This window comes from Schistocerca americana, chromosome X (genome assembly GCF_021461395.2).
Source record: "Schistocerca americana isolate TAMUIC-IGC-003095 chromosome X, iqSchAmer2.1, whole genome shotgun sequence".
NCBI lineage: Eukaryota > Metazoa > Arthropoda > Insecta > Orthoptera > Acrididae > Schistocerca > Schistocerca americana.
Genome location: NC_060130.1, coordinates 84,633,435 through 84,648,437, shown reverse-complemented (window position 1 = coordinate 84,648,437; position 15,003 = coordinate 84,633,435). Strand labels below are relative to the sequence as shown.

The 15,003-nt window shown below is 40.2% G+C and overlaps 1 pseudogene; it reads right to left on the bottom strand.

The window, feature by feature from the left end:
- The window catches only part of LOC124555368, a 204,720-nt pseudogene that overhangs the window by 63,134 nt on the left and 126,583 nt on the right, over nucleotides 1-15,003 (bottom strand).

Sequence of the window (15,003 nt, the reverse complement as noted above, 5' to 3'; positions counted from 1 at the left end):
TAAATTTTCTCACATGACATCTGTCCTCTAGGTTCTTGAAAGATGCTGTCACCATTAAAACAACATATTTCATTATAACACAGTCCAAGCAGAAACAACTGAATAACACATGCACATATTTCTGTATGTGGTTTCTTTATTTTATCATTTCTGTATGTGGTTTCTTTATTTTATCAGATAAAAAGGAAGAAATATAAAAGTTTAACATTTTGTCAACCCAGAACATTAGGAACAGAACATTAGCTCATGAGGAGATGTGAAGGAAATGGCACTGGAATCAAATTATTATTGCATTTCTTTGAAGTGAGAAGAGGAAATCACAGAAAACTTAAATTAAAATGGCCAGGTGGAGATTTGAACCTCACTCATCTTGAAATTGAGTTCAGATTTTGGTTTGTTATATCAACTCAATTTGAAAAAATTTAAGAGAATCATTTGATGATTACATTTCAATTATGTCCCTTTTTGCATCTCTCTCTCTCTCTCTCTCTCTCTCTCTCTCTCTCTCTCTCTCTCTCTCAATAAAAGTCTGAAGTATCCACATACCTCACCACCATAAACACACTGAACAATGGATGCCCATACAGGACATGGGGATTTGCACCTAAATTATATTAGTATTTTTTCACACATCTATGTAGGTTTAAGATCATTATCAAGATCTATAACATTTACCACAGTCTCTGCAAACACACTTTGGTTTACATAGATAACATAACCAAATATCTGCATTTTACAGTTCTGACAAATTACACCCTGTTACTGAATTTTCCTTAGCATAAAATGCAAAAGAGACAGAGCCTCAGAATGTAGAACAGCTGTACAGCCGGTACTAGACTGTCTGCGATTCTAAACTGTTACTTCCGGAGCCAACTAAACCAAACAACCAGAAATGAATGAAGTCATCACCAGCCAATGGCACTGCCCGATAACTATGACCTGCTGCCTTTTCAGGGATTGGGATTCTGTTGTATAGGGGTAATTATAAGGAATGTTACTTACAACCAGTGAGGTGCCAGTATTGTAATTTGGCTGGGAATGACTTCCTATGCATGTGAGTGGTGCCAGCTATGTGCAGCACAAGACGAAGCAATGGCCACAAAGTGCATCAGTGTTCTGAATAACATTGGGCTATTATCCTTCATAAGGAATAGTGTAGTTTGTTCTTGTAACCGTGTCTGTGTGTATTGTGGTTGATGCTTTCATTAGAGTGGTGTGTTAAGAGTTTGCACAAATGCCAAAAACAGAAACAATGACAATCCAGGAAATGGATGAACTCTTGGCAAGGCAGTTTGCCGAGCTAAAGGAGATAAATGAAGCTTTGCAAAGAGAGGGAGACTTTTAATAGCGAGAATGAGCATAAACAAGTGGATGTAGTGGAAGCAAAAGCTTTGGTTAGTTCACCTATCCCTTCTGTGGATCTTGTCACAGCTAATCTAGCAACTCCTTTTTCGGGTAGGGCAACCGAGGATGTCTCAATGTTCAGTGATGACCTGGAAGCTGCCGCTAGGTTGGGCAGTCAGACAAGACATCCTTGGATGTGTCTAAATTACAGTTGGTTGTGATGCAAGCAGCATAAATCAGTACCATCAAGTGCTGGATAAAGCACAGACATTTAAGCAGCTTAAGAAGGCCCACTAACCACGTTATCACAAGCAGAATATCGCAAGGTTTTTTTAGAGAACAGCTTAATGGGTTGTCTCAAAAGTGAAGCGAGTTGGTAGAGGCATTCATAGGCAGAATTAGGAAAATCAATGCTAACTTGTACGAGCTTACACAGAAAGTAGAAGCAGACAGAATTACTCCACAAGAAGAGGAGAACAGGAATCAGATGTGTTTTTAAGAGGACTTCCAGCAGACATGTCAAGGAGAGCGACAATGGAAAACCCGAAGGATTTTGCTGCCACCATTATGGCTGCTAAGCAAGTGGAAGAGATCAATATTGTGGCCTGAGGACAAGATAAGGGTTGTGTGTTTCTTTTTCCACACAAAGATGAAATGCTACAGCTGTGGACATATGGACCATGTTAAAAAGCAATGCAGAAAACTTCAGTGTTACAAATGCGGGTGGGTACTGACCTTCAGATGATGCGTGTTGCAGAGGTACTGGAATGCAATAACAAGATGGACATGTTGCACTATATTGTCCACTGAAGCCTGGTACATGTGAAGGAAATAGATGGGGATTGTATGGTTTTGGAAAGTGTGGATGATTTTAGCTCTGACAAGTTGAGCTTATAGATTGCAAACTTGGAGATCATGGACGAGTATAATCTGGGTAGGTCATGTGAGGACCTTTGCCACAACCAGACCATCAACACAATTGCATTATGCAATAAGGTAAAACAATTTGGAGGGAAGAGATAAGTCAACAATGAAAGTCTTGTTAATATGATTTGTCAACCTGTTCAATCCTGGTCAATCATTAGCTGCAATACTGGTAACTCACCATACCATACCAACGGTTAACAATGCTCTAGTGTATAAGAAGCCGTACAGGATACCTAGGCACCTATACCCTATACCGGAAGAATTTATTGATCAACTGCTGGCTGAGGGCAATACTGAATCAAGTTACAGTCCATGGGCAGCTACCATTGTAATAGTCCTGAAAAAATCATAGAATGGAACAAAAAAGCATAGATTTTGCTGCATGAGCGGTGATGGACAGACATCCTGTACTAAATATAATGGAGATTAGAGAGAACTTAAGTCAATGTAAATACTTCACAATGTGTGTGAGGAGTGGTTATCACTGTTGGAAGTGGTTCTGGAAGAGCAGCCAAAGACCACATTTACTGTCCCTTGGAGTCACTATCAATATTTTAGGCTGCCATTTGGTCTGAAGAATGTGCCAGCTATCTCGGAGGCTATTAGTATCCGACGGAGTGCTCAGAGGATTAAAATGAAGACTGTTTTTTATCTCAACAACATAACTGCATTTTCTAAGGATATGGAAGAGCACATGCAATGGTCATAGGAATTCTTTAAGAGGCTAAATCCAGCACAGTTAACACTCAGTAATGAGAGGAAGATGTGAAAATTGACGCACGCCTAACTTCTGCAGAATGTGCTTTCTTACCACCACAAACTACATAGCAGTTTCAATCATTTTTATGGTTCTGTAATTACTAATGGGAATTCATTGAAGAGTTTGCCGAAATTGCTAAGCTATTGAATCATTTGTTGAAAAAAGGTGTGGAATTTCCATAGTCAACTTTTAGACAGCATTTGAAAAATTGAAGGGAGCATTGACAACAAACCTGGTACCGATATTCCCAAACTATGAGGGACAATTTATTCTGTCATGTTTCACTAGGCATGGCCTCCACCTCAGAAGTTATGGGAAGGGGAAGCTGGCAAAGCTTATAGACGACAGTGTAGTGGGTGTTGGTAGGATCACTCATGGAAAAATTCCTGTAGTAGTTGATGTTGAAGCTGCACCTATTTTAGAGTGAAGACAGCTGATATGTATACCTGCTAAAAGGAAGTCCCTCTAACTAAAGGCTTACATTCAGAGGAAGTCATGTTTCCAAGAAGAGAAGGAATTAGCATATTTCATCAAAATATAAAAGGTATTAGAGATAAAGTTAGTGAACTGCTTACAGATGTGATTCTGGAATTATTGGTATATTGGAGTACCACATAATAATTTGACAATTCAGGGGCTTCCTTTACCAGGATACAGATTAGCTGGCTGTTTTTCAAGGAGTTCTTTGTGTGGTGGGGAAGTTGCTTCTTGTTGTTGTGGTCTTCAGTCCTGAGACTGGTTTGATGCAGCTCTCCATGCTACTCTATCCTGTGCAAGCTTCTTCATCTCCCAGTACCTACTGCAACCTACATCCTTCTCAATCTGCTTAGTGTATTCATCTCTTGGTCTCCCTCTACGATTTTTACCCTCCACGCTGCCCTCCAATACTAAATTGGTGATCCCTTGATGCCTAAGAACATGTCCTACCAACCGATCCCTTCTTCTAGTCAAGTTGTGCCATAAACTTCTCTTCTCCCCAATCCTATTCAACACCTCCTCATTAGTTATGTGATCTACCCATCCAATCATAAGCATTCTTCTGTAGCACCACATTTCGAAAGCTTCTATTCTCTTCTTGTCTAAACTATTTATCATCCATGTTTCACTTCCATACATGGCTACACTCCATACAAATACTTTCAGAAACGACTTCCTGACACTTAAATCTATACTCGATGTTAACAAATTTCTCTTCTTCAGAAATGCTTTCCTTGCCATTGCCAGTCTACATTTCATATCCTCTCTACTTCGACCATCATCAGTTATTTTGCTCCCCAAATAGCAAAACTCCTTTACTACTTTAAGCGTCTCATTTCCTAATCTAATTCCCTCAGCATCACCCCCTACTTAATTCGACTACATTCCATTATCCTCGTTTTGCTTTTGTTGATATTCATCTTATATCCTCCTTTCAAGACACTATCCATTCCGTTCAACTGCTCTTCCAAGTCCTTTGCTGTCTCTGACAGAATTACAATGTCATCGGCGAACCTCAAAGTTTTTATTACTTCTCCATGGATTTTAATACCTACTCCACATTTTTCTTTTGTTTCCTTCATTGCTTCCTCAATATACAGATTGAATAACATCGGGGAGAGGCTACAACCCTGTCTCACTCCCTTCCCAACCGTTGCTTCCTTTCATGCCCCTCGACTCTTACAACTGCCATCTGGTTTCTGTACAAATTGAGAATAGCCATTCGCTCCCTATACTTTACCCCCGCCACCTTTAGAATTTGAAAGAGAGTATTCCAGTCAACATTGTTAAAAGCTTTCTCTAAGTCTACAAATGCTAGAAACGTAGGTTTGCCTTTCCTTAATCTTTCTTTTAAGATAAGTCGTAGGGTCAGTATTGCCTCACGTGTTCCAATATTTCTACGGAATCCAAACTGATCTTCCCCTAGGTCGGCTTCTACTAGTCTTTTCATTCGTCTGTAAAGAATTCGTGTTAGTATTTTGCAACCGTGACTTATTAAACTGATAGTTCGGTAATTTTCACATCTGTCACACCTGCTTTCTTTGGGATTGGAATTATTATATTCTTCTTGAAGTCTGAGGGTATTTCACCTGTCTCATACATCTTGCTCACCAGATGGTAGAGTTTTGTCAGGACTGACTCTCCCATGGTTGTCAGTAGTTCTAATGGAATGTTATCTACTCCCGGGGCCTTGTTTCGACTTAGGTCTTTCAGTGCTCTGTCAAACTCTTTATGCAGTATCATATCTCCCATTTGATCTTCATCTACATCCTCTTCCATTTCCATAATATTATCCTCAAGTACATCGCCCTTGTATAGACCCTCTATATACTCCTTCCACCTTTCTGCTTTCCCTTCTTTGCTTAAAACTGGGTTTCCATCTGAGCTCTTAATATTCACACAAGTGGTTCTCTTTTCTCCGAAGGTCTCTTTAATTTTCCTGTAGGCAGTATCTATCTTACCCCTAGTGAGATAAGCCTCTACATCCTTACATTTATCCCTTGCAATCCCTGCTTAGCCATTTTGCACTTCCTGTCGATCTCATTTTTGAGACGTTTGTATTCTTTTTTGCCTGCTTCATTTACTGCATTTTTATATTTTCGCCTTCCATCAATTAAATTCAATATTTCTTCTGTTACCCAAGGATTTCCACTAGCCCTCGTCTTAACCTACTTGATCCTTTGCGGCCTTCACTACTTCATCCCTCAAAGCTACCCATTCTTCTTCTACTGTATTTCTTTCCCCCATTCCTACCATTTGTTCTCTTACGCTCTCCCTGAAACTCTGTGCAACCTCTGGTTCTTTCAGTTTATCCGGGTCCCATCTCCTTAAATTCCCATTTCTTTGCAGTTTCTTCAGTTTTAATCTACAGTTCATAACCAATAGATTGTGGTCAGAGCCCACATCTGCCCCTGGAAATATCTTACAATTTAAAACCTGGTTCCTAAATCTCTGTCTTACCATTATATAATCTATCTGAAATCTGTCAGTTCCTCCAGGCTTCTTCCATGTATACAACCTTCTTTTATGAGTCTTGAACCAAGTGTTAGCTATGATTAAGTTGTGCTCTGTGCAAAATTCTACCAGGCGGCTTCCTCTTTCATTTCTTAGCCCCAATCCATGTTTACCTACTACGTTTCCTTCTCTCCCTTTTCCTACTACCGAATTCCAGTCACCCATGACTATTAAATTTTCATCTCCCTTCACTATCTGAATAATTTCTTTTATTTTGTCATACATTTCTTAAATTTCTTCGTCATCTGCAGAGCTAGCTGGCATATAAACTTGTACTACTGTAGTAGGCATGTATTTTAATTTAACTAAGGCATTTGATTGTGTAGATCACAAAATACTGCTCCAGAAGTTGGACCTTACGGAATATGGGGAGTAGCTCACAATTGGTTTACCTCTTATTTTAGCAACAGACAGCAAGAGGTTATTATTCACAATGTTGAGAATGGCTGTGATGTGGGGGTCTCAGTGGGGTAAAGTCAAGTGGGGGCAGACCCAGGTATCAGTGTTGGTGCCACTCCTGTTCCTTATTTATATAAATGATATGCCCTCTAGTATTACGGGTAACTAAAATATTTCTGTTTGCCGATGACACTAGCTTGGTAGTAAAGGATGTTGTGTCCAACATTGGCTTGGTTTCAAATAGTGCAGTTCATGACCTAAGTTCATGGCTTGTAGAAAATAAATTAACTCCAAATCACAGTAAGACTCAGTTTTTACAGTTTCTTACACACAATTCAACAAAACCTGACATTTTAATTTCACAGAGTGGGCATATTTAGTGAAACTGAACAGTTAAAATTTCTAGGTGCTCAGATGGATAGTAAACTGTCGTGGGAAGCCCACATTTAGGATCTTGTTCAAAGACTTAATGCTGCCATTTTTACTATTGGAACAATATCTGAAGTGAGTGATCATTCGACACAAAAATTAGTCTACTTTGCTTATTTTCATTCGCTTTTATCATATGGTGGTATATTTTGGGGTAAGTTCTTGTTGTATTGTAGATTGCATTTACTTAAATTTATGGATTGACTTTTTTTGGGTTCATATACATTTTATTTTTATCTATTATTACTTTTATGTTGTAATTTCATGTACTGACATGTTCCATGACCTGGGAGATTTTCTCCTCAATTTGGTCCTATGGAACTTGACATGTAAATAAAATAAATAAAATTAATTTGAATGTTGATTTTTGTGCATCATTATCTGACAGGCCATTACTAAATTTGATCACAATGTGCTTCTCAATTTGAAGACAAGCTATTGAAAACAATACGTATGATCCTGCGACTATTTCCCCACGCACTAGTTGGAAAGTGTGACATCTTTATCAGATTGGAAGTTTATTAATGTTGTTTTTGCTGTAAATTAGTCAAAAATATAATATTGAAATCTTTACCAAATTAATTTGTTGTGTATCTTATAAACTGAGATTGACAAAGTCCTAAGTCTGGAAAGTAAAGTCATCTCACCGAACTGAGAGGTGAAGTGAAAACTATACTTAAAATAACCCATCTTTAATCCAGTTTCTAAAAATATGGATTGTACCTAGTAAGATGTCCTAGGTCTTTGAGGCATGTGGTTTACAATATATCATGCGAGTTTGGTGTGAATTATTACAACAGTGTAATCACATTATTAATGAACAGTGCAAGAAACACTCCAAAATGTATAACTAAGACATTGTGAGAAACCATTCATTGCAAAGCATGGTGTTACCAACACACACAAATTATTATTTGACAACACTGAAATCCTGGCACACACCTTGTGTTACTGGGATTCATTTATCAAGAAAGCAGTGGAGATCCACAAGTGTCCAAAATTTTGTAATGGAGTTGATGGCGTCACCTGAATCCCAACATGGAGGAAAGATCTAGAAAACAATATAAACCCCATACTAATGCGAGTGGCTGATCTGTTTCCTTATCATTGTTGTGGTATTATTGCGAGCATGAGCAGTGCTAAAGAAAGCATGAGAGCTTTAAATCTGACAGATATGTGTTGACTAGAGTTTGTTTACATCTTACAGCTTGTCATACCAAGGTATTAAGGAGACATTTTGGGAACTTGCTTACCTGTTTTGGTGAATTTCAGTAGTTGTTTCTGTTTGAGTGAGTGTATGTTCAGTGAATTCTGGAAGTAGTCAAAGTTACAGGTTTTTAGTTATTCCAAGATAGATACCAGAGACTTTATGCTCATTTCATTAATAATGTATCAAGTTATCTCTTCATTTTAATATTTGGTGGCTAAAATCTGCTTCATTTTAAATGATCAAGACTTTTTATTTATATAAAAAAAAAATTACACGGACTTGATCAAATCTGGTAGAAGTAATATTACTGAATATATTGCTGTGTTAGTCTAGAACAAAATTAGGTAAGTAGAACCCAACAACATACAGATACTAACTTTATATAAATTAATCCATTGAGTAGGAGTAGTTGTCAAACAGAAATTATTTCAGTTGTTTTTAAAACTTTTATTATGTGCCTGCACCCTTAATTTGTAGGTGATGTTTTCAAATATTTTTACAGCTGAGTAAGTTAAGTTGTGAATAGTGGAGGCAATTTTTGTTCCAAGTGTTAGACTTACAAACAATACTACTATTTTTAAATTGTGCCTGATGCCTCACAACAAACTTCATAAGAGAGGTTGTTAGGATGCCTAAATTTTTAAACAATTGCCTTCATGAAGTTTGAGGATGACCACCAGATATCCTTACAGAATATATCTGTATGATAAATATCTTGGTGGTAAAGGATGTTGTGTGCAACATTGGCTCGGATTCAAATAGTGCAGTTCACGACCTAAGTTTGTGGCTTGTAGAAAATAAACTAACGCTAAATCACAGTAAGACTAAGTTTTTAGTTTCTAGCACACAATTCAACAAAACCTGACGTTTTAATTGCAAAGAATGGGCATATGATTAGTGAAACTGTAAAGTTCAAATTTCTAGGTGTTCAGATAGATAGTAAACTGTTGTGGAAAAGCCAAGTTCAGGATCTTGTTCGAAGACTTTGTGCTGCCACTTTTACTATTCGAACGATATCTGAGGTGAGTTATCATTCGACATGAAAATTAGCCTACTTTGCTTATTTTCATTCGCTTATATCATATGGTATTATATTTTGGGGTAACTCATCCTACTCTAAAACGATATTTTTGGCTCAGAAAGAGGCAGTTCAGGCAATAAGTGGTGTAGGTTCAGGAACCTCTTGTCGAACCCTGTTCACGAGTCTGGGTATTTTGACATTGGCCTCTCAATATATATATTCCTTAAAGTCATTTCTTGTTAACAATATTAGCTTATTCCCAAGAATAAGTAGCTTTCACTCAGTTAATACTTGCCAGAAATCAAACCTGCATTTGGATCAGACTTCCTTAACTGTTGTGCAGAAGGGTGTGCAGTATACTGCTGCATCCATTTTCAATAAGCTACCACAAAAATTCGAGACTCTTTCAAATCGAAACCGAAGAGTTTCCTCATAACTCACTCTTTCTATTCTATCAAGGAGTTCATTGAAAATTTAAGTTGATACTTTTTGTATGGTTGATTGCATTTACTTAAACTTATGGACCGACTGACTTTCGGGTTCATAAACATTTATTTTTATCTGTTATAACTTTTATGTTTTAATTTCATGTACTGACACGTTCCATGACCTTGGAGATTTGCTCGCCACTTTGGTCCTACAGAACCTGACATGTAAATAAATAAATAAATAAATAAAATAAATAGACATGAACAGTCAGGTGATTGAATATATTCCCAGTTAGGATGTAGATGGCAAGGAACACCTGACAGAATATGCATTGATACAGATTAATAAGTAGAACAGAACTATTCAACCACAGAGATGGAAATGTTGGCTGTTATTTATGCTATTACGTATTTCCACTGTTATTCGTACACGAAAAAGTTTAAAGTTGTGACAGACCATGCTGTGTTGAAGTGATTGCTGGGACCACAAGAGGCTCCAAGTATGTTAACGTATTGTGCTCTGAAATCAAGTGAATTTAACTATGAAGGCATATACCAATCAGGAAAGAAAAACAGAATTCTGAGAGCCCAAGAAGGAAGATTTGATTTCAAGTATTTAGGGCACAGCTGCAGTCCACAAAGCACTATGGCCTGTTGTGTAGGAAGATGAAATAAAGCCCCAGTGTGGTGCCAACTGCGCTTGAAATGATTAATGACTATCATATGACCTTATACATGGTATTTCATTACGAATGGTCTATATTCAGGGATATTACAGGAACGATCATTCGAAGCGAAAAAATCTGGTAAAGATGGACTCCAAAATACATGTCGTAAGAGCTATGAACACCTCATATTCGATGCTGTGAACCAAATCTCTTCTACCATGAGCTCTTTGCTTTCCATATTTTGGTAGGGGGCTAGTGTGGACCAAACCAAGAAAAAATTGTGTAGTAAACATAGGCTCTAAAATGCATACCTTAAGAGCTATGAACCCTTGTTCAGTAGAAAAGATGTCTTTCACAGTAACAAAGCTATTAAAGATATGCATTTTTGAGTCCACGTTTACCTGACAATTTTTTCTTGTTGTGGTCCATTCTACCTCTTCCCAAAATATGGAAAGCATGTTTCATAGTATCAAAGATGAAGAAAGCTCATAACTGTTACAGTATGCATTTTAAAGCAAGTACAGTGGCAAAGACAATGGTGAAAAGCTGGTTGCTGAAGTTTAGTGTTCCTGATGCAATAATTACAGATCAGGGCACTAATTTTATATCCAGTATGATTAAGCACCTATGTCATTTACTAAGCACTCACAAACTCAGGACTAGCCCTTGGCTCCCTCAGTCTATCAGGAAAACAGAATACATTCACTGTACAGTTGGTAAGATGTTGAGTTGTTGTTGTGAACTTCCATCACAATGATTGGTACATTTACCTTCTGTATGTCATGTCAGCTTACAATTCTGATGTCCAGTGTAGTGTTGGTCCATCACCATATGAGGTAATATATGGTATACATCTGCCTTCTGTTTTTGTGGTGATTAAGCCTAAAATTGGAAAAACTGGGAATCAGTTACGAAGTTTGCAATGACATTACACGATGTTTGGAAGAAGGTAAAGAAAGCAAACACAGATGCACTAGAGAGTCAATAGCAAATAGGATCACATATCGACCAATTACCACAGTTCAGAATTGGTCAATGGGTCTTAGTGACGAATCCCTGCTCACCTACGAACAAAACAATGAAATTTCTGATGACTCCACAGACCATACCAGGTCATGAAAATGAAGTCACTCATTAATTTAAAGTTATAATTACGAACAAAGACTCCCATTGTTCACGATGGACATGTTAAGCCATTTAAGGGAACTGTGATGCTCTGCTGCAAGTGCTGACTTCACTGCCAGTAGAGAGCACTAAATCTAAGAAAGCAAGGGAAGAAGGATGAGCAAAGTGTGCATTATGTGCCTTACGCAATTAGATCACAATGAGGAGTAACAATGATTGTTTTGTTTTGTTTTAAGACATTAAAACAACTAAGGTCATATGCGTCCATGTCAGAACAGTAGAACACAAAGATGAGAAAGGAGTTAAAAGCAACTACAAGTTAAGCCCAATCAACGGACAGCCTCTCTTGGAGAAACAGCCATAAAGACAATGGAGGTCCTGAACCAAAGATTAAATGTCTTTCGCCATACTGCTACAACGGATAAAAAGCAAAACACGGTCAACAGCTCTCTCACTGTTCACTAAAATGGCCGATAAATTGGACGGCAAACATACAGTACAACTTAAGTGGTTAAAAAAGGGCATCCCATAAGGAAATGCCGAACAGTTAAACGTTGATGACAATGAGTATTAAGAAAGTGGTGGGAAACACCACTTAACAAATGATGGCTAAAAAGACAAGTGCCCAACACGCAACCTAGCTAAAATGATCTCCTCACGGCAAGGGGGCCAAGAGAAGGTTGTCCAAGCTACTGGGAGAGGTTTAATTCCCCGCAGCTTATTACTGTGAAGGGAAGACTAGTGGTGATGCCAAAGTGACACCACTTGCTGACAGATGGCGATAAGCAGATCATCGGAAGGAATGGAAGAACTAGCTGGCTGAGGTAGGAGGACTGCAACCTTGGCAGCAGCATCAGCAGCCTCGTTTCGCATCAGACCAATGTGACCAGGAACCCACATAAACATCACTGTGGCCCCATCAAGAGTGAGGAAGTGAAAGCTTTCCTGGACCCACTGCACTAAGGGATGGATGATGTGCATCACACACAGGCTCTGAGGGTATAGAGTCACAGCAAATGACACAACCGAACAGCCTGTGTCGCTGGATGTATAATGTGGCCTGATACAGGGCCCCGCTCTGCTGTAAATACTGAGCAGTCTTCCAAAAGCTGACACCAAAAATGCTCTGTGGAAATAACGAAAGCACACCCAATACTATGGTCAGTCGGAGAGCCATCAGCATTCAAAAAGGTACTACCGCGAAGTTCCGTACAAAGATCAAAAAATCTTATGGGGATAGAGCGAGTCTGGAGTAGTCTCCTTATGAATCAAATGAAGTACAAGGTGAACGTGAGCCGCTGCATGAAGCCAAGGTGGTGAAGGGTTCACACCCAAAGGAAAAGTGGCAGGTAGTTTTAAGTTAATCTGCTGGTGCAATAACCGAAAGCAAACTCCAGGAGATAACAGAGAAGAGGGACATGCACCATACTGACGGTCAAAGGAGGCGGCATAGGATGAGTGGCCAGGCACGGCAGACAAACGGCATGCATACCTGCTGAGGAGAGCATGTATGTACAGTATGTAGTGGGTTGTTTGGGTGCACGACAGCAAGGTCTTCAGCGCCCGCTCTCAGTAACAGATTAAGATGGGTGCCAAGAAAATACTCAGAATAGTAAGATAAAACAGAACGTAAAATACAGGTAACAAGCTTGGAAAAATATGTGCCTACCCACACCGAAGTGTGGGACGAAGCATGCTGTCAGCAGTAAAACTTGGACAACACAGGAAGAAAGTGGTAGAGGGACCTAAAACAATATAGCAGATGGGAGTGGCTAGCTGACCACAAGGAAAAAAGGGAGGAGCCAGCCACTTTGCAAGACACAAAAACCTCCAGCCTAGAAGTTTAGACCAGAGTCCAGACACCTCACAAAACTTTAAAATTCTAGACACACACATCTCATCATTAGCTATAAAACAGGGCAGATCCCCATCAACTTGTGCTTCTGCCCTTGCATCACGGTATGAAATGCAGTCTGTTAAAACGTGCTAGACAGAGATGTGCGCACCACAACCATCACAAAACGGGCTATAAAGTGTCCAGTCGGCTCCACTAAACACCCATCATGGTGGTCTCCTTTCGGGGCCCACGCCATCTGGCAGGTGAATCCAGATTGGGAAGTGATCACTGTCGTGCAGGTCAGTGACCACTTCCCATTGAGCACTGGCGGCAAGAGCTGGAGAGCGAAGCGAGAGGTCAATGGCAGAGAATGACCCAGTCACTGTGCAGAAGTGAGTGCTCTGTCCTCCATTGAGCAAGTAGGCACAGGATGACAGGAGAAGCCTCTCAACTGCTCTACCCCTGGGACAGGTAATGGCAGAGCCCCAAAGTGCATTGTGGGCATTAAAATCACCACAAATAATGAACGGCTGGGGGAGCTGTGTAAGAAGGTCAGTGAGGGCTGCTTCATCAAGTGCATCATGTGGAGGCAAGTAAAGAGAACATACGGTCAATGGATGACGCACGTGCACAGACACAGCGACGGCCTGTAAAGTCGTCGTATGAGAGAGAGGCGAGGAGTGGTAGTCCATCCTGACAAAAATACCTACGCCTCCTCTAGCTCGCTCTCCACGAAGGCTGTCCTTTTTGTAGAGTGAATAGCCTCATAGCTCAAGGGAGTATGATGGATGGAAATAAGTCTCCTGGGGACACACACACATAGTGGTCTACCCTAAGAGAGTAGACAACGTTCCTCCACATGCGTCCTGAACCCCTGCAAGTTCTACTGAAGTATGGGAGCTACCTATGACGGTGGTAGCACCTTCATCCTGTCTCTCCCATGGGGTGGGGAGACTGCAGCAGGTGGAGCGGCAGGAGTGAGGCGAGATGATTGCCCCACACATACGTTGTACTCGATCAGCTCTGGGGAAGAGACAGAAGAAGCATCACATAAAACGACATCTGCATGGTCGGACGGTTTACCACATGATCTGACCCGCTGTTGCTGCTGTATAGGAGCTTTCTGCGGTTTGATGGGCTTTGGGGGAGCCGACGTGGGAATGGTAATGGACGTACTGGGCTTCGGAACAGCCTCAGCTGTCGGAGGCGCCAAGGGCTGGCCCAAGTTCGCCACTGTACCTGTGTCTGCCGTTCGAGTAGGGGCTACAGGCTCAAACACTGGCTGCGTTGCACGTGCACTGACATCTGCAGGTGTTAGTGCTAACACTCACCACCTCTGTCTGCGTAGAGGCATCGGCCATTGGAGTAGACTTCTGAACCATGGATGCAAAAGATGTAGCAAATGTGGCAGGTTGCACTGACTTTTACATCTTCTTGGCCTCACCATAGCAGATACGCTTCGTTGTATTAATTTTCTGGACTTTGCATTCCTCTAAAAATATTCGGCAGTCCCTACTCCAAACAGGGTGGTTCCGGAGCAATTTATACATTTGGTTGGAGACGAGCACCCAACTCCTTCATGAGCAGCCTTACCGCAGTTGCCATGTCGCTTCGCCTTTACACCCTAAGGTGGTATGCCCAAAACGCTGGCATTTAAAACAGTGCATTGGGGTCGGGAAATAAGGCCTCACACTAAGGCAAAGAAAGCCAGCTTCAACATGGTCAGGAAGTTTCGTGCTACTGAAGGTCAGAATAAAGGAGTTGGATTTGCTTTGCTAAGATTGCCATCAATTCTCTTCATGATATGTTGTATATCAATGATACCTTCCGAAGGCCACTCACGTTGCAGTTCTTCCCTGGGAAT